Source organism: Micromys minutus, assembly GCF_963924665.1.
Source record: "Micromys minutus genome assembly, chromosome: 16".
Classification (NCBI taxonomy): Eukaryota; Metazoa; Chordata; class Mammalia; order Rodentia; family Muridae; genus Micromys; species Micromys minutus.
In genome coordinates, this window is record NC_137985.1 from 50,547,903 (window position 1) to 50,571,523 (window position 23,621).

The window sequence follows — 23,621 nt, forward strand, 5'->3', positions numbered from 1 at the left end:
TAAATGTTCAAATAGCTAGGACATACACACACGTGCACACACACACACACACATACAGAGAGAGACAGAGAGAGAGAGACAGAGACAGAGAGACAGAGAGAGACAGAGAAAGAGAGACAGAGATAAAGAGACAGAGAGACGGGGAGAGAGACTGTTTCAAATGTTCCTACAATGCAGAAATGGCGCACACCTGAAGTGACAGACAAGATCATAGTCTTCATGTATCTTGATGTCACACTACACTCTATACATATTGACAATTGCTACATGTTAATTAAAATTAAAATGCATTTAAAACATCTCTTAAAAAGACTGCTGTCTTAGTTAGTTTTCTACCACTGTGATAAAAGACCATGGCCAAGGCAGCTTATAAAAGAAAGGGCTTAATTAGGCTTAGGGCTCTAGAGGGTCAGAGTTCATGATGGTGGAGCAGCAAGAGCCGAGAGTCACCAGGAAAATATTTCTGGGAGCATTTGCCTGCTGACGGTTAACCAAGACCCAGAAGTCCCTAAGAGCTTGATTTTGAAGCAGTTTGTTTGTGTATGTATGCATGCATGTGCTAATGTGCACATGCGTGTGTGTGTGCGTGTGTGTGTGTGTGTGTGTGTGCGCGAGCTCATGTGGGTGTGGGCACATGTTTGTGCTGGAAGTCACTATCAGCTGTCGTCTTGGGTTTCTCTCTTCATCTTGTATTTTGGAAGGCTCTCCCACTGCACCTGGAGCTCATTGATTGGGCCAGGCTGAGAGGCCAGCGAGCTGCAAGCATTTGTTTGGCCTTGTCCCCTCCACACGAATCCAACCTTCCAGTGTAGGTCTATCTTGCTCAGCTTTTAGGTTGGATTTGAACCCACGTCCTCAGGCTTGCACAGCAGGCCCTTTCCCAACAGAGTGGTCCCCTTGAGACTACCTGTCCTTTACCTCTCTCCTTTTCTGCTTCCCCTTCTTTCCTATCCTAACGTCACTTTCACATAAAAGGCAAGCTTCAAGTAAGATGTCAAACTGTGGAGACCAGAATAAAACAACTGTGCAGGACAATTTTCTCACACACAGCTTGTTGTTTGTGGGCTTGTGGTGGCAGGGACAGGCTCAGACAAGAGCAGAAAGGACCTTGATTTCAACCTCCCCTCACTCACAAACTAGCCTTTATCATCTGTGTTTTGGGGGGGGGGGGACTCAGGTGGTAGCTGCCTGTGAAGTTGTCTTGTTAGTATAAATGAAGGTCCAGCATGATTTGCAGGAGAGAAGTTAATCATGGGCAGGCAAAGCTTCCAAACCACGCCTAGTGCTCACTGGGAAAACTAAATGAATTTAAAACATACCAGGGGGAAGTGTGCATCATTTTGGTCCAAAACACATAAACTGTGGACAGGGAAGTGCATTTGACCAACACTGAGAGTGGCTTGCAAACAGATAGGCATTCAGAACCCAGGCATGGAAAGCCAGTTAGCACTCTGGTCATGGGAACCACAGCTAACGATTCCAGCATGCGCGAGGCGGGGGGGGGGGGGGGGACCAGGGTTGCCTAAGGATTCTATTCTGACCATATGGCATTTGGCTTTAAGCCTGTTGGTTGCAGAAAACCTCAGGAAATGGTCACGAGCAGTCAATGGCTCCAGAGGCACCTGGACAAAGGTCAGTAGAGTGGCAGAGAATGGGAGACATTATAGGAAGGTGGCCCAAAGCTCTGGCAATGCCAACAGAGGTGGGAAGGGGAGGCAGAAATCATTTCCAGGGAACACAGTGGGACTTCTTGAGCCCTCACATAGGGGCCCAAGGATAGCTAGCAATAGGAGCTGATGTCCCTCGAGTCCCCCCACACCAGGGCTTGCTGGGTTATCTTACTCAATCCTTTCCCCAGCTCAGAGGTGGTCTGATGATGACTCACTTGGCAGATGGGGAAACCGAGGCCCAGTTGGGTCAAGTCGCTCATTTCCCTAAGCTAGTTTAGTTGATAGGACATACGTCTAGAAGCTAAACATGTCATCTCCCTATGATAGGAGGAATTACAGTGTGAAGTGGTCACACGGCTCGGGGTACTGGGTGCTGTGATTGGAAGCTGAAGTATCCTACAGCTTGGCTTCTCTCTTAAGGATGAATCTTATCCATCACAGAGGAAAACAGTGTCGCAAGATGCCTAAACCTATACTCTGTGTGTGTGTTTGTGTGTATGAGAGAGAGAGGGGGGGGGGGGGAGGGAGAGTCATCTCTCACACCTTGTTGTTTGAGACAAGGTCTCTCCATGACCGGCAACTTGCTGATTACACTAGGCCGGCCCTGGGGATTCACATGTCTCCACCCCTCCCGAGCTGGGATTGCAAGTTCACATCACTGTGCCAAGATTTTTTTACATGAGTCCTAGGAACTGAGCTCAGGTTCTCCTCCTTACAAGGCAAGCACTTTACCAACTGGGCTGCCGCCAACTGACACTGACTGAAGCATTCCTGTCTCCCAGTTGACTAGAATTGTGGGCACTGAATAGGGTTGACTGCTACACCACAGGGCCTATCTCTGCATGTTTTGTTTTGTTTTTTAAATTTCCAGAAGCCTCACAGTCTCAGTGCCTAAGACCCTTTCTTCCCCTTTAGGGACCCTCCTCGTTCAGACTGGATGTTCTTTGCTTTCTGCTGCTGTGATAAACATCAAGAGTAAAAGCAACCCGGGGAGAAAATGGTTTCTATCATTTTACAGGTTCCCCTCCACCATGGAGTGAAAGTCAGAGCAGCTCAAGACAGGAGCCTACAAGCAGAAACTGAAACAGCCACCATGAAGGAGTCCTGCTTACCAGTTAGTTCAGGTCCACCTGCCTAGGGATGGAACCACCCACAGTGAGCTGGACCCTCCTACACCAATTAACAATAAAGAGAAATGCCTCACAGACATGTCCATGGGTCAATCTGATGAAAGCAATTTCTCAACTGAGGTTCCCCTTTCCCAGGGGACTCTAGGTTTGTATCAAGCTGGCAATCTGGTCCCCACTCCTCTTCCTTTCTGGTACCCTAGAAGGAAAAAAATGGCACAGGCCTTCTTCATCTCATGAGCTCTACCAGACACTAAGCAAGGCCAGGAAAAGTGATGCATTTATTGGTAAGTCTGTCTTGTCTACCCTTCCCCTTCCCTTCCCTTCCCTTCCCTTCCCTTCCCTTCCCTTCCTTTTTCTCTTCTTTTTCCCTTTCCTTTTTCTTTTCCTTTTCCTTTCCTTCTCCCTAGTTAGTGAAACTAAAGTGGCAGAAGCCATCTTAACTGGAGGAATTTCAAACACCCCAGGCCACATTTGGAAACATCTAGAGATAAGTTTGATTATATATGAAATAGCAGCAAGGGAGGAAATGTTATTGGCATCTGGTGGACAGAGGCTGTGGATGCTGATGAACATTCTGCAGTGCATAGGGCATCTCTGTGGCTAAGGGGAATGTTACTATGGAGAAATTACTATTAGAAATGGGGATGCCCATTATGAGTTCAGTTTCCCAAGGGATACTAGGGCTATGCTTAGAGGACCTGTCTTTGTGAAGCTCTTTCTTGTCTTGGTATCCTAGGTTACCATCCTTTTTCTTTCTTTCTTTTTTTCTTGCTTTCTTTCTTTCTTTCTTTCTTTCTTTCTTTCTTTCTTTCTTTCTTTCTTTCTTCTTTCCTTTCTTTCTTTCTGTCTGTCTTTCTTTCTCAGGGCCTTGTGCATGCAAAGAAAGGTGAATACCACTGAGCTACATTCCCAGCCTTCTGTGACCATCTTCAAGCAATGCAGTGGAGGTCTACTAGTCATGTCCTATGGCCTTTACACTTGGAGGTCAATTAGTCATGTCTTGTGGACTCCATGCTTGAGAGGGCATCTCTCTGGTCTTCTGACCAGGGACCCCAGCTTCACATTCTCCTGCACAGTCATGTTCAGAGCACTTGCACCTCTTTAATTACACAAAGAAAGTTCCCAGGGAAAGCATGACAAGAAACAAGAACCCTGAAATTGCGGGTAAAATATAAACAAATGTTTTGGCTGATGCAGTGCACATTTTTTAATCACACAGAGTGTTTTCAGAGTGCACAGAACCCTTCCTAGAATGGCTCAAATTAAAGATCAAAGGCAGTGCCGTGACAAGACAGAGCGGTGCTCCAAGCCAACTTAACACGCCTGCTTCCCCTCCCTGCAAACAGCCATGTGGCCGTCCCTTCCCCTAAGAAGAGTTCGTCTGAAGCCTCCATTCAAGACAGTGAGCATTGACTAAAGGTGATTGATCTGTTTATTTGGTTTTGGTCTGTTTAGATTCTGTTTTATAATGGGGGTGCTTTAGAGTATAGTTAGATAGCACACAATTAAATAACAGGAAGACAGTAATAGAAGTGAAGCCAGCTTTCAAAGACACATATGTCCGAGACCCGGAAAGTGGAAAATATCCAGACATTTAAACTTGAGGCAGGAGAGAGAAAGCTGGCCAAGGGTGGACAGAGACCCCTCTAGGAACATGCAGGACACCTGGCCACATGAGCCTTGGGTGCAAAGGTGCCTCCAAGGATCCAAGAGCCCAGATGTTCCTACCCTGTTGTGTGGGCAAAGCGCGGATGAAGTGAGTCAGAAAGTACCGAGGCTGTGTGGTCAGCAGGCCCGAAGGGAACAGGGCACATAAAACACCAATGAGAAGTTTACAGGGAGGCTGGAAACTGCAGGCTTAGGATATGGCATGAGGGTGGATCTAGAGGGGAAGAACGCGTGTCAATCAATGTCACAAAGGAATGGAGGGGGTTGGGAAATCTACAAATCATGCAATGTGTCATGTCTCCAGCTCTGACCAATGGATAAGCGATGGACCGAAGAACCACACCACATGACTCTAGCACCCAGAAGTGGAGGCAGGGAGATCTGAGGTCATCCTTAAAGACATGCTCCCTTTGAGGAGAGGCAGACCTACATGAGACCCTGCCTCAGAAATGGCTAGGGAGATAACCCAGCAGCTAAAACACTTGCCACAGAAGTATGAAGACCAGAGTTTGAACCACCAGAAGCCCACTTGAAGGCCAGCTGGACATAGTGGTCCACCCATAAATTTAGCCTTGGGAGGTAGAGACAGGATCTTCAGAGCTGGCCTGGGAGACTATAGCCACATTGGTGATTCTGGATGTCACTGAGAGACGCTGCCTCAAAGAATGAGGTACTAGAATGATGAAGACGATTACCAACATCAACCTCTGGCCTCCACATGCACACAAACACAAAAGTACAGGCATCCACAGATGTGTGTAAACAGAAAAGTGCACCCTTCCCCCATGAACAAAATGGAAGAAAGATAAACAAAATAGCAAACAAGTGATCAGGGCTGAGAAGACACTAAACCATGTGCAAGGGCAACTGAAGAGGGAGGACTTTGAGTGTGACCAGAAAGACTGCAGTAAGGTACAGGTAGGGGGGTAGCTGGGGAAGGCACTGGGTGTTCAGGTCTTTCGGTGGCGTCTTTCAGAAAATGCTCATCTCTACCCACCAGGATGCTCTCCTTTGGTCAAGGAATTATTTGTCACAGTTCCCACTAAGCCTGAGCTGGGGCCCAGAGACACAAGACCAGTCAACTGTCCTGCTTCAGGCTGATGGGGCCGGGCCTCTCAACGATTTCACAACCAGCTCTGGACCCTCCTTCCCTGGCAGAAACCTTTCTGCCAGGGGCAGTTCCACTGTTACTCCCAATGGACCAGACTGGGGTCAGGCTGAACAGAGAGGCTAACGGAGAAGGGCACCTCAGAGTCTTCTTAGGGCCAGGAGAGCTGTAAGACAAACACGAGTCCACATCTTGGGGTGACTGTTTTGGTTTAGACTCACTGTATTAGATACAAAAAGGCTTTACTTGGCTTCTCATTCAGAGGCTAAGGATGACCTCCTGCTCAATGCAAACTCAGTACCTATGGGCAGAATGACTGGAGGGCCACCTACATGTCCATCACCATTGTCCCACCTCGTGGACAACTCTTTCTTAGATTTCTCAGGCTGTCCTGGTTAGGGTTTCTATTGCTGCAAGGAAACATCATGACCGAAAAGCAAGTTGCAGAGGTGAGGGTGGGGTATTTGGCTTATACTTTCACATTGCAGTCCATCACTGAAGGCGGAGACAGGAACTCAAGAGCTGAAATCCGGGGGCAGGAGCTGACACGGAGGCCATGGAGGGGTGCTGCTTACCGGCTTGCTCACTATGGCTTGCTCAGCCTGCTTTCTTATAGAGCCCAGGGCCACCAGCCCAGGGATAGCACCACCCACAATGGGCGGGGCCAGGGATGGCACCACCCACAATGGGCTGGGCCCTCCCATACCAATCACTTACTAAGAAAAATCCTTATAGCTGGATCTGATGGAGGCATTTTTCTCAATAGATTCCCTCTTTTCAGATGACTCTAGTTTGTGTTGAGCTGACATAAAACCAGCCACCAGCCCAGAGATACAGAACCATTAAACTTGAGAGCCATCAAACAGAGCCATCAAACAGCGTCTCTGAGACATCTGAGAAACTTTACCAAGATCGATGGTCATCTTTTCCTGTGTATCAGTTTTCCTCAGTCCGTGTGTCACCTGAGGGTCGGTGGAAACAGTGGCAGTGTCACCTCGCTGCCTGTGACTGATGTGGAGCACAGGGCCTTCGGCGATGTGCTCGGAAAGAGGCTGCGTTTAAACAGGACTGCTGGGGGATCATGAGTGCACTCCGATCGCCACTGCAGTGGGGCTAGGCCTGGTACACCTCAGCTCAAATCACGCTTCCTGCTTCTTGGCTCCTCTGCAGCCTTGAGTTGTTTTTATCCCGGGCCTCCTCACACTTACTATGGGGATGAAAAACACACAGGGTTGTCACACAATGTTAAAGGGGGCCACAGTTACAAAACGCCCCGTGTGGGGGGGGGGGGAGAATCCGGGATATTCAAAGGCCCTACTGAATATCTGTCTGGTTATCTTGGTGTGGTCTCCTCTAAAATACTGTCTTAGAACCAGGTGTGCAGTATGCTTGTAGTTCCCACTTGCCTTCCATTGTATTTTAAATTAAAATTCTGCCTCTCTGAGCCAGGAGATGAGACTTTTTCAAACACCCCCTCTCTGCCCTGAGTGGAGGGAGATACAGCTCAACTGAGAAATCCTTCATTCTGAACCCAAAGCCATTTCCCACTGCTTCTAGCAGGCACGGCGCACTCCACAGAAAACACTGAAAAGTCTCTCTCAGGATCGATTCTTTTTAACCCCTTAGTACCATTCCCAGCCTGCCTTCAACAGGGGGGCCTTTCCAGCTTTCAGCAAGCTCTCTGGGAAGCTCATAGGAGCTCTATTTACCCACGTCCCTCTAAGAGCTAATCTTATACTTCTTGTTTAGTGAAAGATCTGCCACTCGCAGCCAAGAGGACAGAAATGCAGCCTGAGCTCAGCTCTGGATTTTCTCCAAAGAAGTCATTTCAGAAGCGCTGGCCCTTGGCTGCCTGGGGACCTGAAAAAGCCAGAGGCAGAGCTGAGTGATTGTCTTGGCCACAGGTAAAGATGACGGGGAGTTTATGCTACACAAACCCACAAAAGCTGAACATTTGCCTCTCGAGAGCCTGTCCTTTGGACAAGCATGTCATTGATGAGAAGGAACACCGAGGTCCCCTTCACAGGAACACGGATCGTGCCACACTAGTTACCATCCTGTAGCCCCCAGGTGGGGATTTTCCTTCTCTTCAGTGATCACCTAAATAGAACTCATTCCAGGGGCAACGCACAGAAAACTTGGCCAGATCAATATTACTGGCCACCTCAGTCACAAGATAATAAGTCACCTTAGGTGACACCTCCCCTTACCCAAACACCAGACCCAACATTCAAAAGGTTTGTTTCTAATCATAGACACAGGAAAGTGGACAGGGGAGGCAGCTCAGTTGGTAGAGTTGCCATGTAACCACAAGTGCTGAGGGTTGCTATGGGTACTGAGTTCAATCCTCAGCAACCAATAAAAAACATGAAGCTGGGTGTGATGTTATCTAATCCCAGTATTGGGGAGGTGGAGAAAGGAGGTTCCTTGTGCTTCATTGGCCAGTCAGCCTGGCAGAATCAACAAGCCCCAAGATACTTGGTCTCAACGAACCAAGTGGATGGTGACCGAGGAATGACACTCAGATTCCACACTCACGAGAACACACATACACCTGCATACACACCGACGTGAATACATGTGCCTATACCTAGATGAGAGAGCAGAGACAAGGTGTCATTGGTGTGGTTTGGATATAAAATGTCCCTCCCAGCTCACCCGTTGAAAGGTTGGCCCTAGTGTAGCTGTATTCAGGTGGGGCATCTGGGAAGAGGCTGGCTCATGAGGGCTCTGATGTCATGGGTTAGCACATTTACCAGTAGATAACTACCTTCAGGATTCATGGCCTAATGAGCTATTGAAAGATTGTGAGCACACAGAAGAAAAAGTACACACAGTGGCTGGGAAATACAACATGTGTGCCACTGTTTTCAGAAGAGATTGTCCATCCAAACAATACAGTCTCCATTCTTAGATTCATTCGGAGAGTAAGGTGGTACTGCAGGACAGAGGTACTTCAGACTCGGTGTGTTTTCTATAATTAACAGCAACAGGATATACCGTAAAATGTCCCTCTAAAACACAGCAGAAATGATGAAGTATTTAGGATGTTAGCTCATTTACAGTAGATAATATCTTCATGGGAAATAGTACACATTCATAGCACATAGAGACCCAAGCAGAGAGATTTGCCACAGTGAAAGGGGGGAAATTACTGGATTTGTCTATTTCCAATCTTGCAGGGTCCTACAGACCTCCTTCAGGAAGCCCCTGCCCTCTCATGGTGCGTAGGGACCGTGTTTGTGTCCCCAACCCCATGCCCTGCTTTTCCCTTCCCTACACCATTCTATTCCCTCCCTGACTGTGAGCCCCCGGCGGGCAGACACGGATTCTTCCTCATTTTGTCTGTTATGCTCCTTGATGAGGAACATAGCTAAGGAATGTCCACTGCATGCATGAATAAAAGAGACACGGGTTCACATGTCCGTGTCCTGCTTAAAGTGTTCTCACCAAGGACACAGGGCCATTTTCATCCAAGAGTGCTGGATATGGTAATAAAAAGAGTCTAAACAGAGATTGGAGGATTAGGGATTTCTCACAGAACCCCTGGTCTCTGGTCCCTAATACTGTCCTGCAGGTTTCTCTTCTCCCCTCACGTGGGTGAGACATTTTAAACAGCTGCAATCTTTCCTCTCATCCCTATGTGGTTCTTCCTACTTCCCCTAAGATGATCTTTCCTTCTGAGCTGTAGCCTATTGAACTCTCCATTCATCTCCCAGGGGATTTTGACTTTAAAATTCCCCTGCTGAACGGACAGACTCATCAGAGGTGTTTTCACTTTGGCCATCCAGGGACAACACAAACAGCAACTCTGCCTGGATCCCACCACAGCCGGGGGTGGGGGGGCCGGACACTCCGCTTCCTTGTGAGGCTTCCTGCCTGCTACTCTACTAATCTTGGCCCAGGCAAAAGGACTTAAAGGGTCAACTTCTCGGCGCCATATTTGATTTCTTGGCCAGTGATGGCAGCCCACAGCCTCTGTTTAGACCAAAGTAGGAAAGTCAGACTGGACTTCTGTTTGAAGAAGGCATCACAAAAAAGAAGATAGATGTAAAATAACACGAATTTATTATACATTGACGTCAAATGTGCCCCAAGCACATATTAGCGTTGAGCATTTACAAAATGCCTTCCATATTGATGGCCATCATGAAGAACTAAGGCTGTCCCCCTGTAATGTAATGCAACACTGACCGTTTTCTTGGATGTCTCCTACTCTCAGCATTTCTTAGCTGTCTATAGTTTCATGTCTAGGGGCAGAGTCCTATGAGATGTCTCTCTCATGTTATTATGTCTATTGGTACTGTACTTGCTCAGGTCTTGTTTAGGTGCATATATGTGCACACACACACACACACACACACACACACACACACACACATACACACACTATACTGATGTGAACAGATACTGTGCATGGTGCTTTGATCCCCTGAAGAACTGAAGTCAGAGAGTCACAGCTAAATTCCTGCCCAGTGTCAGGAAGTTTAATGGCATCTGTGTCAGGAAGTTTAATGGCAGCTTGGTGGAGGTGTAAGAAAGCCCTGGGAACTTCACTGGGACCATCTGAAAGGCCATCTTGGCTCCTGGATTCCAGCTGAAGTCCCTGTTGTGCCTCCCCATGCCCAGTGGAGTTGTCCCTGTTATTCTTTCTCTCTAAAGATACCCAAATACAAGCAACCTCAAAACCTGTTTCCTGTTTCCTGTTTTCACCACACCTGTCTTGTCCACAATGTTTACCGTTGTAGAACTTGATTTTCTTCTTACTTCTTCAATACCTGGGCTAGAACACAGCTGCCTTGAGATTTTCATAGTCTCTTCTTATTTCTGCCTTCCAAAATATTCCTGAAGTCCCCTGTTAATCATATCATATGGCTTAGGTCAAGATCCCAGGGCTTAATTAGGAGAAAACATGTAAATGAAATCTCTGGAAATTGAGGCTCAAATAAAAGATTAAAAATTACATAGACCTTTAAATCGGAGAGTCAGGGAGAATTTCCTGGAGGGGTCTGCAAAGTTGGGAATGGGCAAGTTAAATGTGGTTTCGAATGTGAAGAAACTACCGACTTAGGACAAAACAGTCATTCTCTCAAATAAATCCACACAAAGCACAGAGCACAGTAGACTCATAGGCAGCAAATGAGCTGCAATGGCGCCCCCTGGTGTTCCTCCGGTGGTAGCCTTACTCCCCCCCACCCCACCTGCACACTCCACTATGTACGTTTTATTCTTTGGGGGTGGGGTGTGTCTTTTTTGTTTGTTTTTAAAATTATTTTATTTATTTACTTTTCTTAGTTCACTTCCATAATTTTCTCCCATTTTGCTTTTCTTGTAATAATTCCTTTCAGTGCTCTCAGATTCTCTCTCTCTCTCTCTCTCTCTCTCTCTCTCTCTCTCTCTCTTTTAAGATTTATTTATTTTTTTTGTTTACATGTAGCTGTTTTCAGTCACACCAGAAGAGGGCATCGGATCCCATTACAGATGGTTGTGAGCCACCATGTGGTTGCTGGGAACTGAACTCAGGACCTCTGGAAGAACAGTCAGTGCTCTTAACCTCTGAGCCATCTCTCCAGCCCCAGATTCTCTTCTTGAGACATGGTGTCATTTTGACACTCTTTCACTCACGATTGTTCAGAGACTTCTGATGACCCAGCCTGTGGCACACAGGCTCCATCACACTGTCTGATCACGATCACGTGACCACTTCCCTGGTCACGCACGGTCTGGGTGTCCCTATCTTAATTTCTTTCTCATTCCATATCTTCTCGTTTCACTACGGACCCCACCAACCCCACTGCCTCTCAGTTCAATACCCTATTGGACCCTCCTCTGAGCCCTCACCTCCACAGCATGTTCCTACATTATGTGATCAAAGGTGTCCCTAAAGGCCTAGCCTTTCTTCTGGTCGCAAATGAGTTTCCAGAAAAGGATGGGGCTGAGAGAGTAGAGCACTTGCTGCTACTGTAGAGGACCTGGGCTTGGTCCCCAGCACCTACATGGTGACTGACAACCATCTGTCAGTCCCATTCCAGGAGAACCAGTGCCCTTTCCTGATTTCTTGGGACCAGGCATACATGTGACAGACATCTATGCTTTCAGGCAAACCATGCACACACACATAAAACAAAACAAACCAACCCAAAAAGGGATGCTAAGAATGCTTTTGAAGCTCTTCATTGGAATTTCCTGCAAACATTGCTGTTCTGGGGCCTCCATTGTCCTTAAGGACTTTTATGTCATTAAAATTGATAACATGATAGAGGTAAAATAGAGAGTAGACATCTTAAGAGGGGGTTGGAGGAGGGAGGAAGGGAGGTGAGAATATTTAAAACATGTTAGGAAGAAAGAGCGACTTCCACCCATAAATAACCCATGAGGCCAATGCCACACTGGGACGAGGTAAGGAGACATATGAAATCTGTCAAAAGGAGTCAACTGGCTTCCAGATTCAAGGGATTGATGCCTCTGAGTTATTTTTACTGGTAGAGACTCTGGTTTGTGAGTAACATGTGAACCAATATTAGCAGTCAGTGGTTCACAAACTCTCGACTCTGTCTCCGGTAGAAAAGGTTCAATCAAGCCTGACAGAAACTATCCAGCAGCTTTTGCAAGTAATTGCTTTTGCTCAAAATAGGAATGACTCATAAACTGCATGAATTCAGAAATGACGAGTCAATAAAAGTGTTTATAGAAATAGCCTTTTGATGAATTCCCTCAGACTAAAATCTGTGGGACATGTGATAAAGTGAGATTTCTACCGTCAATTAGGAAGACTCAGAAATGAAACCCAGCCCTCTGGATAACCGATCCCAGATTTTGGAAGTGGGAATGATTTTGAAGCAGCCTCTCCAAGATCGACCACATCACACCTCTGAACCTTACTCTTGAGATGGTCAGTTTGAAATCACTTTAATTTTCAGCCATGCTGATAGCCGAGCGAGAATCTGACATAATGTGTCAAAGTTACTACGGAGGGGTGTTGGGAGGTGGCTCAACTTCTTGTCCTGCCTGAATGCTCAACCACAAAGAACAAGCATCAGCAGTTACAGCGAGGCAGGAATGAACATGGAAGTGTGATCTACAGAGCACTAGTACACATAAGTTTGCTATATGGTACTTGAGCTTCCATCAGAATCTAAAGAACCCTTTAATGTGTGTTTGGTGCATGTGTGCATGCTCTGGTGGGTGCATGCAAATACAGGTTTGCACATGCCATGGCTCATCGCTACTACTCAGAAGATAGCCTTGGAGGTTGGTCTTTCCTTCCCACCTTGTTGGAGGCAAGGTATTTTGTTTACAGCTGCATACACCAGGCTTGCTGGCCTGTAAGTTTTGGGAGACCCTCCTACCTCTGCCTCCTATGTCACCACAGTATGCTGGGTGATTGTACCACATCCAGCTTTGTATGGCCTCTGGGGGTCTGAATGCTTGTCCTCATGCTTGGGTACTGAGCACTTTTATCACAGAACCATCTCCTCAGTTCTAAGGGACATTTTAAGCCATCAACAGCCGTATGGTTATTTTTGTAACAGTCATAGTATATGGGTGTATCTACTTAAAACAATCCCTCTATCACGGCCTGAATATCTCTGAGCTAATCAGAAGATCAGTTAATAGTGCACTGAAAATGCACGTGTATAAAATTATCGGGCTACTGTAGTTTTCTGGCTTTGTTTGCAAACAGACAAACAAACCCCTAAGTACCTAAAATAAAGTTTGCATGTTATAGCTCTTCCGGTCTGAGAAAAAATAAAAAGGAGAGAGATATTCCGAAAGTGATTTCTATGGTATCTTTACTTGTGATGCTCTATTGATACTTCAGACGTTCAGAGTTTAGAGCATTTTAGGGTTTTGAACATTTGGGTTTGGCTGTTTCTGTCTAGATTAACAACTACTTATGAAAGTTCCCCCTGGAGTGGGAAAGTGTGTTTTTAGTTTGTACATTCTGTCTGAGACCACACATGTCAAGTCCTAAAGTACTGAGCTAGAGGCCGTGAAATAATAAGTTATTCTAATGATCAAGCTGTATCAGAAATTTTCAGCGGCCGGTCAATCAACAGGAAGCACGCACAGCTTTAGGGCAGGCTGTGGAAGAGAATCAGGAACTGCTCCAGACATAATTCTTCTGGTCTCCACTGTCCTCTTGGAGGGAGACTGGGGACTTGGCTTGTCTCCCCAGACACCACCTAGTTTTGCTCTGGGTACTGAGTGATGCTTTCTAGAAGTGAACCCTAGTCTGGCTGACTCTGGAAAATATGTAATGGTATAGAAAAGTATTAAAAAGTTATACTGAAGTGCCCACTACATTAGTTAATGCTTACATTTGTTTATCCTAAATGATTTACTTATTTTACATTTATGAATGTATGTATTATATGTGTGTACATGTATATAAGTATGCCGTTATGTTCTTGTGGAGGTCAGAGGACAACTTTATGGAACTGTTTTTTTTTTTTTTTTTTTCTTTTTCTCCTACAATGAGGGTCTTGAGGATTGAACTCAGGTCATTAGGCTTGGCAGCAAGTACTGTTACCCACTAGGTCATCTCACCAGCCCCAGGGTACTTCTTTCTTTTTTATTATATGTAAGTACACTGTAGCTGTCTTCAGACACACCAGAAGAAGGCATCAGATCTCATTACAGATGGCTGTGAGCCACCATGTGGGTGCTGGGATTTGAACTCAGAACATTTGGAAGAGCAGCCAGTGCTCTTAACCACTGAGCCATCTCTCCAGCCCTGGTACTCTCTTTTTTAAGGAAACACTTCAGCACTAATGCTGAACCTTTGTATACTTCTCGGAGCTTCTTGCTCTCAGATGTATGTTTTGCATTTTACCGAACGTTTGCAGAGTGGAGATAAGGCAGTTGCATAGAGAGAACTCAGTGCATCTGTGTTTCGCAGCTTTCTTCCCTTCGTGTTGCTTTGAGGTCTCCCACGCCTACACGTGTGTGCCTACTTTCTTCCCAACTGCTGTGAGGTGAAGTGTGCGTGTGCGGTCAGTCACCACGGCAGATGGCTGTCTCAAGCGGTGTAGCCTAAAGCAGAACTGCTTGCTGTCAGTATGTGAACACTCCCATTTTACCAGTACCTCCTCTGTCTCCAAGCTTTGCCTACCAATTCACACAGTTTCTACATCTAAATAATTCCCTTTTCATCCGCCCGAGGGGAGGACGGCTGGGATAGACCAGCACCAGTCTCCTTTGGAAGGCTACACTGGATGTATGTGGCTTTTAGATCCTTCCATGCCTGAGCTTGTCTCCAGGCTGCGGGGCTGGACCCCTGGATGGACAATAAGGACCCTTGTTGTTTGGAGGTGTGTGCTGATTGTTTGGGGTCTCTGGACATTGACCTGTGCCAGCTGGCCACGGATTGGTAAATGGCTCCTTTGAGGAAAAAGACAGAGAGAAATAAAGAAACCGCGGTGGTAACTGGGAAACTGTTGCCATAATTCAATTTTGTTTTACATACCCTGTTCTCCAAATGTTAGTGATTTAGCCCATGAGCTGTTGGTGTTATTAAATAATCACCAAATGTTGCAGAGACTGCTCAGCGAGACTCAGAAACTGACAGACCACTTTATGACCAGTGTCTCACCTCGAGGGTGGCTTGCTGCATTCTGTTCCAGGTCCCTAGGGCCCTGAGGTAATAACATCTGTATTTTTTAAGACCAGCTTTGTACAACACCTGTGTATCAACCCCCACTTTGACTTCTGTCTCTAAAGCAAAGCCAGATGTTTGGCTGCACATCTGGTTTCCGGGGCCCCACTGGGCACTGAGAGACAGAAGCTTGAACACTTTGCCTCTCCCCACCCCATTTTAAGTGATGTTAATTGAGTTCTGGGAAGGTTTAAAATGTGAAATTCTTAGAGAGAAAGGAGATGAAAGGAAATGGAAGAAACCGAAAAAGGAGTAGGCGGTAAGAAATTGTGACCAGAACAGAAGCTGAAGCTAAGTGAACGTGGAGACACTTCAAACCATTGAGCTCAGAAAAAATGAGAACATTTTTGTTTCCTGGGCTTGCCTCAGTTTCCTTCTGGATAGCATCTGATTTCACTTAGGAGATAGAAGATTGCTATTAAATGTTCTAAAATCAACCGGAGGACAGAAGGCTGTGGAATTAGCTCATGATGGCAGATCAGGCAACAGAAATCACTTCTGCCATTTGCCATGATAATGCACGACATGGTGTGACTCTGTAAGGAATCAAGTGTCTAAGAATCAGAAGCGATTACAGATTGGCCAATACCAGGCGACCGGCAGTTATTTTAAGCTAAGGGCTAACTCCTTTCTAGTTTTCCAACTCCCTGATGTCGTCTGGGTTACGATGAGCAGTAGGTAGGGCAGAATAAAGCAGACAGAGGCTCTAGTTTGGAAAGGCTCCCTGTAGAGAATAAGGTGGGACAGGTGGGTGCTTGGCACCAAAGACCACCCAGTTCGTACTCGCCTACTGCAGGAATCCCATCCCTACTTCCTAGTGAGGATTGGCAGCTGCTTCTAGAACACTCTCGGAGAAGTGAGCTATTTGCATCTGGAGGCAATTCTATTTTCTAGAAAAAAAAATTTGGGGGGTGGACTGAATAATGCCTTTCATTACTTCAACCCATTAGTCAAGCTCTCTCCCCAAAAGTCATGCAAAGCAGGCAGACACCTGTGTGCTGAAGGACAGGGCAGTGTTGCCGGTTAGGTTACTGCCCGTCTCCCCCAACCTGCTGCAGGGAAAGCCAAGCGGTCTTTCTCCCTCCTGAACTCTGTTTTTCAAAAAGTGGAGTTGGAGTCTATTTAAAAGGGATTCTTAACATAGATTTAAGAATGAGGATTAATAAAATGAAAGGCACTCAGATAAATAAAAATAAAAAAAAAACCCATTTAAGCATGAGCGTGGGACTCCCTGGGGAGTCACTTCAATAGTTCTTTTCTCTTCTGATAGGATGGCCTGTGGGTCTGTTCAAGTTTAGCACAGCCAACCTTCAAACAAGTCTCCAAGAACAGAATAAATATGAACTGAGCAGACAAACACGGGAGACTGATCGCTCAGGACGCCCGTCTCTGTGAACGGAATACAAAGCCGATCTCCCTCTAACCATCCCCGTGGTGCTGCTGGCCTCTCCCTGGAGCTCAGCTCAGGTCTCCAGGCCAGTTTGGGATGAGCTTCAGAGTTCTAGACCTGAAAAGTCTAGAACTAAAAGTACCGCGAAGCTGACCTCTCTGGAGCGCTTGAGTTGGAACCATGTTCTCGTTTGAAGTTGTTGACATCTGCCCAGCTCTCTTCTAGGTGCTCAAGAATCTACTCCGTTTACACTGTACATCTATTCAGGGTAAGAATTAATCCTGTTTAATCCATTTAATCCCCATAGCAGCTCACTGGTGAAGTCCCAATGTTCATCCTACTACAGGCACTTTGACCTTAAGCCCAGGATTTCCCACACTACAAACAGGCCTTTTACCCTGACCCTCTGTTCTGCTTCCCTGATGATCTGTGGGCCAACAAGGCATCACAGTGGGGGAGGCAGCCCGGCTAGCCAAGAATCTGCTGCATAAGCAGAACTTAAGTTTGTATTCTCAACACCTGTGGGAAAGCCAGGTCCAGCACTGTGTGTGTGTGTGTGTGTGTGTGTGTGTGTGTGTGATACAGATTCAGGTACAGCTCTGGAGCTTGGTGGCCGGCCAGCCTAGCACCTCCTAGAGCTGATGGTCACTAAGAACCTCAGTTCAAAATGTAAGGTGGAGAATGACTGGGGAGACACAATGTCAACCTCTGACCTCCATGTGCACACAGACACACACCAGCAGGTTCACAGCCATACACATATACACACACAGATAGGCACACACACAGGCAGATACACAAACAGATACAGACTGACAAACAGACACATACATACTCACAGGCACACACATGCATACACACACACATCCACAGACAGACATATACAGATAGACATACACACACAGATACACACCCAGAAACAGACAGACATATACAGATAGACATACACACACAGATACACACCCAGACACAGACTGACAGGCAGGCAGGCAGGCAGACACATACCAAAAAGGTACACAGACATACATACATAGACACAGACAGATTAACAAATGCATACACAGAGATACACATAGATATACTCAGGCATACAGACATACACACAGGTACACACATACATCAACCAGCACACAGATACACACAGATAGTCAGACGCACTCACAGGCATACACAAACACACACAGACTCTCTCTCTGTCTCTCTGTCTTTCTGTCTCTCTCTGCTCTGTCTCTCTGTCTCTGTCTCTCTCTCTCTCACACACACACACAGAGGCACATGCATACTCTCACACACTCATACCAACAGGCACACAGAGAGACACAAACACAGAAAAACAGGCACGGGCACATACATTCAAGACATAAACTCCCTAGAATCCTGTCCCACAAGAGTCCTAATGGACTCTGTCAGGGCCTCCACAACTCTGTTTTCCCAGGTCCCACTGCTGAGCTCATCCAGGGCACACAGGGCCCTTCCTTCCACGCGTCACAGTCATCTTTGGGAACCCAAGTCCATAGTCTGACGGTTTCCTCTTTTCCCTGGTCTCAGTACTGCTCTTCATCCTAGAAAAGTGACCTGAACTGAGGAGCTTGGCTTGGCCAGCTTTTTGTCTTAACTACTGTCCATCTACATTTTTGTGTTTCATTCTGCATTCTTGGACAATTGTGTCCCTTTGGGGTTTCTGAACACTTGGCCCTGTTTATACTAAAAAAAAAAAAAAAAAAAAAAAAAAAAAAAAACCAAAGCAAAACAAAACCAACAGTGAAGACTGCACTTTATAGGAATCTCATCACTACCTTTTAACATTCACAAGAGAACGTGAACAAGCCCAAGGGCAGCTGTGGAAACCTATGGAACACTGGCCAATCATGTGTTACAAAGGCAAATTCACGCACATAGTTTACACTCCATTAGAACCATGTTGAATCCTGGAATTATTCACACCGGGGCTGAAGAGTGCAAACCATGAGCTCATCTGGATCACGGATGCACTATCTCTTCTACAAAACGTCACCTCCACTTGGTTAAACACGCTCACAAAAGCACGAGGTGCCTACCATCCACGACCCATTTCCAAAGGTCTCATAGGTCTCATAATCCCAAGTCTTTAAGGGTTATCCATTTCCAGAGACATGACTAAGAGATGTCTTTCAAATGACTCAGTACTCCAAGAGACCCCAGACGTCTGAGCTGCAGCAGGTGGTGTGGAATGCCTATCGATTTGAATGCCTGACACAGAAGCAGTTCTTGGCAAAGAACACTACTCAACTGCCGGTTCAAAGCAGCCAAGACCTGGCTTGCCTTTTTTCCCACCTAATAACAGTCACTTTCTTACACCTTGTGGTGGTTTGAATATGCTTGGTCCAGGGAGCGGCATTATTGGGAGATGTTGCCTTGTTGGAGGAAGCTGTCATGTAGGGGTAGGCAATGAAACCTCCTCCTAACCATGTGGGAGCCAGTTTTCTAGCTCTTTACAGCAATGGAAACCCTAAGACATTCCTTTTCCAACTTGAATTCTTACCCAGCATCCCTTGAGATATAGGCATCCTGGATTCTTCCCCATTCCTTAATCTATTGCATTTATCTCTGACTCCACGAATTTCTCATGCTACAGGCTTGGCCTCAATTGCCCTACTGCCCTGGGAAACAAACAGTATTCTGCACATTCAACCCAAAGTATCATTTCCTATGAAGCACCCCCCCAGGCCCCAAATTTTAAAGCAGGGTTCATCCTTCTTCCTCAACCACAGGCTTCCTTGTCAGCCTCAGTGGAGGGATGCTGGGAGAGAGAAAGCAAGAGAGAGTGAGAGAGCAAGAGGGGGGAGGGGAGGAGAGGGAGAGAGAGAGAGAGAGAGAGAGAGAGAGAGAGAGAGAGAGAGAGAGAGAGAGAGAGATGGCTTTCCTATACATGTAGGCTTGGGGTGAGCAGAGGTAAACAGGAAAGATTGACCTGACTTACTCTTAGCTCATTTGGAGAAAGAAAACAATAGTTTTCGTGCCCAATGAAATGTGTGGGGCCCTCAAAATGCCTGCATCAGAAAAGAGATCAGCAAGGGGACAGTAAGAATCTGGAAGGGCCATGTACAGCAGAGATTGGCTCCCTGAAACCCGCCCAAGATGACATTTTTATCTTCTCATTCAGTCACTTGATATAACTGAAGACAAGCCCAGTGCTCTGAACCCGATTTCAGTCTCTTTCTTCTTACGACGTTTAGAAGCGTTTTAAAAGTCAAAGGAGTAGCACACACCTTTAATCCCAGCTCTTGGGAGGCACAGACAGGTAGAGCTCTATGAGTTTGAGGCCAGCTTGGTCTACATAAAGAGTTTCAGGACACCCAGAGCTATGAAGACAGACCCTGTCACAAAAGAATGGGCTTTTAAAATTGTCCACATACCAAAGCTGGGAGATGTCTCTGCAGTTAAGAGAACTTGCTGCTCTTACAGAGGACCCTGGTTCAGTTTCCAGCACCCACACAATGGTTCTTGTTTGCAATTCTTGATACATAGAATCCCCATGCCACCTTATGACCTCCACAGATAAGAGATACATACATGGCACATAAATATCCATGTGAGCTAAATACTTATGCATGAGAAATAATGAATACATTCTTAAAGAATGTCTGCACATGTTGTATGCTAAGACTTGGGGTTGGTACAGTATTTATTTACGTTATATTTATTTATTATATTTATTCTCCATACTGAATCTTTCTCCTTGTCCACACACATACAAACAAATTTATGAGTGTAATCATATATATGTATCCATATGTATGTACGTATACATGTTTGTGAATATGTGTGTATATATGTGTGTGTGTATATATATGTGTGTGTGTGTGTGTGTGTGTGTGTATTTCTGAGGGGATGATGACACACTTACATGCCAAATCACCTGGGGGTATCTCTCTAGACAGTCCATTCTCATGGTGTAACACTGCCTATGTTTTCTCTAATTTGTAGTTCAGGGACACGTCTCAGAGTACCGCCTTTTGATATGTGAGTGCAGCAATGTAACAATGAAAATTTTATACAGAGTCAGGAAGGGAAAATCTATGAAATGCATGAGCATACTACAGCATACACACACATAGGTACGTGTTACATTTATACTTGAGGGCTAGTGAGCCACGGGGTTCAGGAGTGCCCTGCGTATCTGACACCCCTGGATGGAACCCTCTTCCATAGGAACTCACCTCCTCTGGGCTTCCCTTTGGCTATAGGACATTCTTAAGGCTGAGAGTCCACTTGTTAACCTGAGTCCTGCTGTCACGGGAGTTTTCTTTTTTAAAAATATATTCCCATTGCTCTCAGTAGGCCCAGGCTCTTCCACCGGCCAATGCTGGCCCACTGTTATTTACATAACTTACAAAGTGACATGTCCTTCCTACTGACAGCAAGAGGGAGTGCAAAAGTCATGGGGGACATGGGGAGGGACACCTTCCCCACTGGGATCTCGGCTATCCTGTGCCACGCACGTCCACCGAGACCAGAGGGAGTTGGCATCGTTGCCAATCCAGCGCGCTCTCTTTAATTCCCATGTGTGCCGTAAGTCAGGAAAGAAATGGACAGGGCTGGGTGTGTCTGCAATGGATTATTCCAATCTGTTAGCAAGCAGTTTTCACCTCTTGATTGTGGATGATGGTCTTGGACATTCTGCCAGGGAGCCTGAATTTAATTTGCTTTGCTTACTGGGCCCCAAACATGCCAGAGGGAGTTACTCTCCCTAATTGCCTGACATATAGTGAGCTCTCAGTCACACTCCCTCCGGCTGCTATTATTCTTAAACACACGCCTGTGCGTGACCATGGGAAGTGACTGACCTTGCTTGTTCTCCGAAGAGCAAAACAAATCCATTCAACTCATCTGCCTGTAGTTAAACCTCGAGGTGACCCCTGGGCCCTGGAAGAGCATTGCCTCTGACCTCCAGGTCCAAAGCACAGGAGAGCTGTGGGGGGACTAGCAGACAGGGCTGGATGAGCCTAGAATACCAGCACCCCTGGGAATGGCCCTGGCTGCAGTTAGGAGCCTCTCTGCTGTTCAGAAAGAGCTGCGGCAAGTTGGATTTGTTGACAGGTTTGTGCAGATTCATGAAGTAGCACTTATTATTAATAAGTCACACCATGCTTTTCTCTTCCTTGTCGTTTTCTTCTCTCCACTGAGCTAGCCTGCAGCTCTTGGCGGCTCTGAAGAATGGCGTGCCACTCAAGACTTCCTGGGTGTCAGCTGACAGTGGAGAAGTCCCCGCCCACATCAGATAATGCAGCTCAAAGATGTGCATGTCAGGGGTTTCGGACTGTCTGACCAGATAGGGACATGTCTGCTGAGTCAGTCAAACCAGGCTATGTTCTGCCTCTGTACAGAGCAGGTACGCAGCTGGGGGTATGGGGAAACATGTATTGGCCTCACTTTCTCCATCTGTAAACTGGGGATATGACTCACCACTGAGACCACTCATTGCATGTGGATATATGGGAGGATTAAGTACTGTTGAATTTAAAAGTATGACTCCCATTGTGAAAGAGCTATTTGGTGATATGCTGTCAATTGGAACACAGACTCTAAGGGCTTTTTGGAAGGAGGGCATTGGGTATCGCCCTCTGCCTTATTCCTTTGAGGCAGGGTCTCTCCTTTGATCTGGAGCTCATGGTTTTGGTTAGGCTGGTGGCCAGCAAGCCATAGTGATCCTTCTGTCTCTGTCCCCTCAGTGCTGGGCTTACAGGCATGCTCGGGACCATGGCTGACCAACTGTGAGTGTTAGTTACTCCAGCCCTCCTGTGTGAATAGGAGGACCTCTTATCTGATGAGACAGGGGTCCGGGCCCACCAGAGCATCACAAATAATATGGAGAAGCAACAGAAGGGCAATGGGGATTTGAGCAGTAACAGAAAGACCAGTCGTGGGACGCTACCAAGAGAGGAGTATTTTCTTCCTTGTATGTTTTTGGTTGCAAGTTTTAAAAATTGGAAGATCACAGGACACAGCAGGTTACCCCTGCCTCAGCTGGCTTCCAGGGTAGATGCCCTCCTGCCTTCCTGCATTCCTTACCTTACCTCACTTCCTCCTCTTCTCCCTCCCCCTCTTCCTTTCTCCTTTTTTTCTTCCTTTCTTTTTTCTTCCTTCCTTCCTTCCTCCCTCCCTCCTTTCCTTCCTTCCTTCCTTCCTTCCTTCCTTCTTTCTTTCCTCCATATCCTGGACTTTAAACACTGGAGAGCCCCAGGGCTCAGTCCCTTGGCCTCTTCTTCTCTGTCCATACCTGCTTTCTTGGGTACCAGCACTGACCCTACCTATTACAGTCTGTCAGCTGCAGGGATGCTCAACTAGGCTCTGACCATGTCTCCCTACCTTCAGCTCATAGTTTCAGCAGTGACCTGTGACCCCAGTTCTGCACTGCATCTGCCAGTCAGCACAGCTGCATCCCTCTCTGTCCAGTAGTTTATAGACAACCTTTTTGTTAATTAAACCCTCATAGGTCTCAAAAGGACAAAAAGCAATATAGTATAGGGGAAAGCCGGGAAACCCTGGGTTCAAATCCCAGCCTGCCCACTTACCCACCAGCTTCAAGCTTATGAGAGCTTGTTAGAGTCAGTTTCCCACTGATTACTCTTTCATACAATTCACACACTGAACACACTGCCCTTTGTAAGTATGTAATTCAGCACTGTATTCACAGAGTCACACAACTACCATCATCACCCTCTTCCAGAATACCCCAGCCCATTAGCAATCACTCCTGTCCCTCCTCCTCTCAGGCCCTGGGAATCAATCTGCTTTTTGTCTTTACAGAATTTACGTCCAGGATGGCTTCAGATGGTGGCCATTTTCCAATGTTTACAGTTAGGAATCTGGAATCTCAGAGGACCCCTGGATGATAACCTTTATTCCAGATGACGCATGCTCTTTACCCTGCCCCACCTCTGTGGTTTTACCCCTCTGCTCTTCTCTGCTCTGAGGGTGGATGCCTCTTGTACCCTGAGACCCATCTCCTCCATAG

At 46.5% G+C, this 23,621-nt stretch overlaps 1 protein-coding gene across 1 annotated transcript in view; it reads right to left on the reverse strand.

Moving 5' to 3' along the window:
- The window catches only part of THSD4 (thrombospondin type 1 domain containing 4), a gene marked incomplete at both ends in the record, with an annotated part of 155,893 nt that overhangs the window by 92,586 nt on the left and 39,686 nt on the right, over nt 1–23,621 (reverse strand). The gene's annotated exons all lie outside the window — the stretch shown is intronic.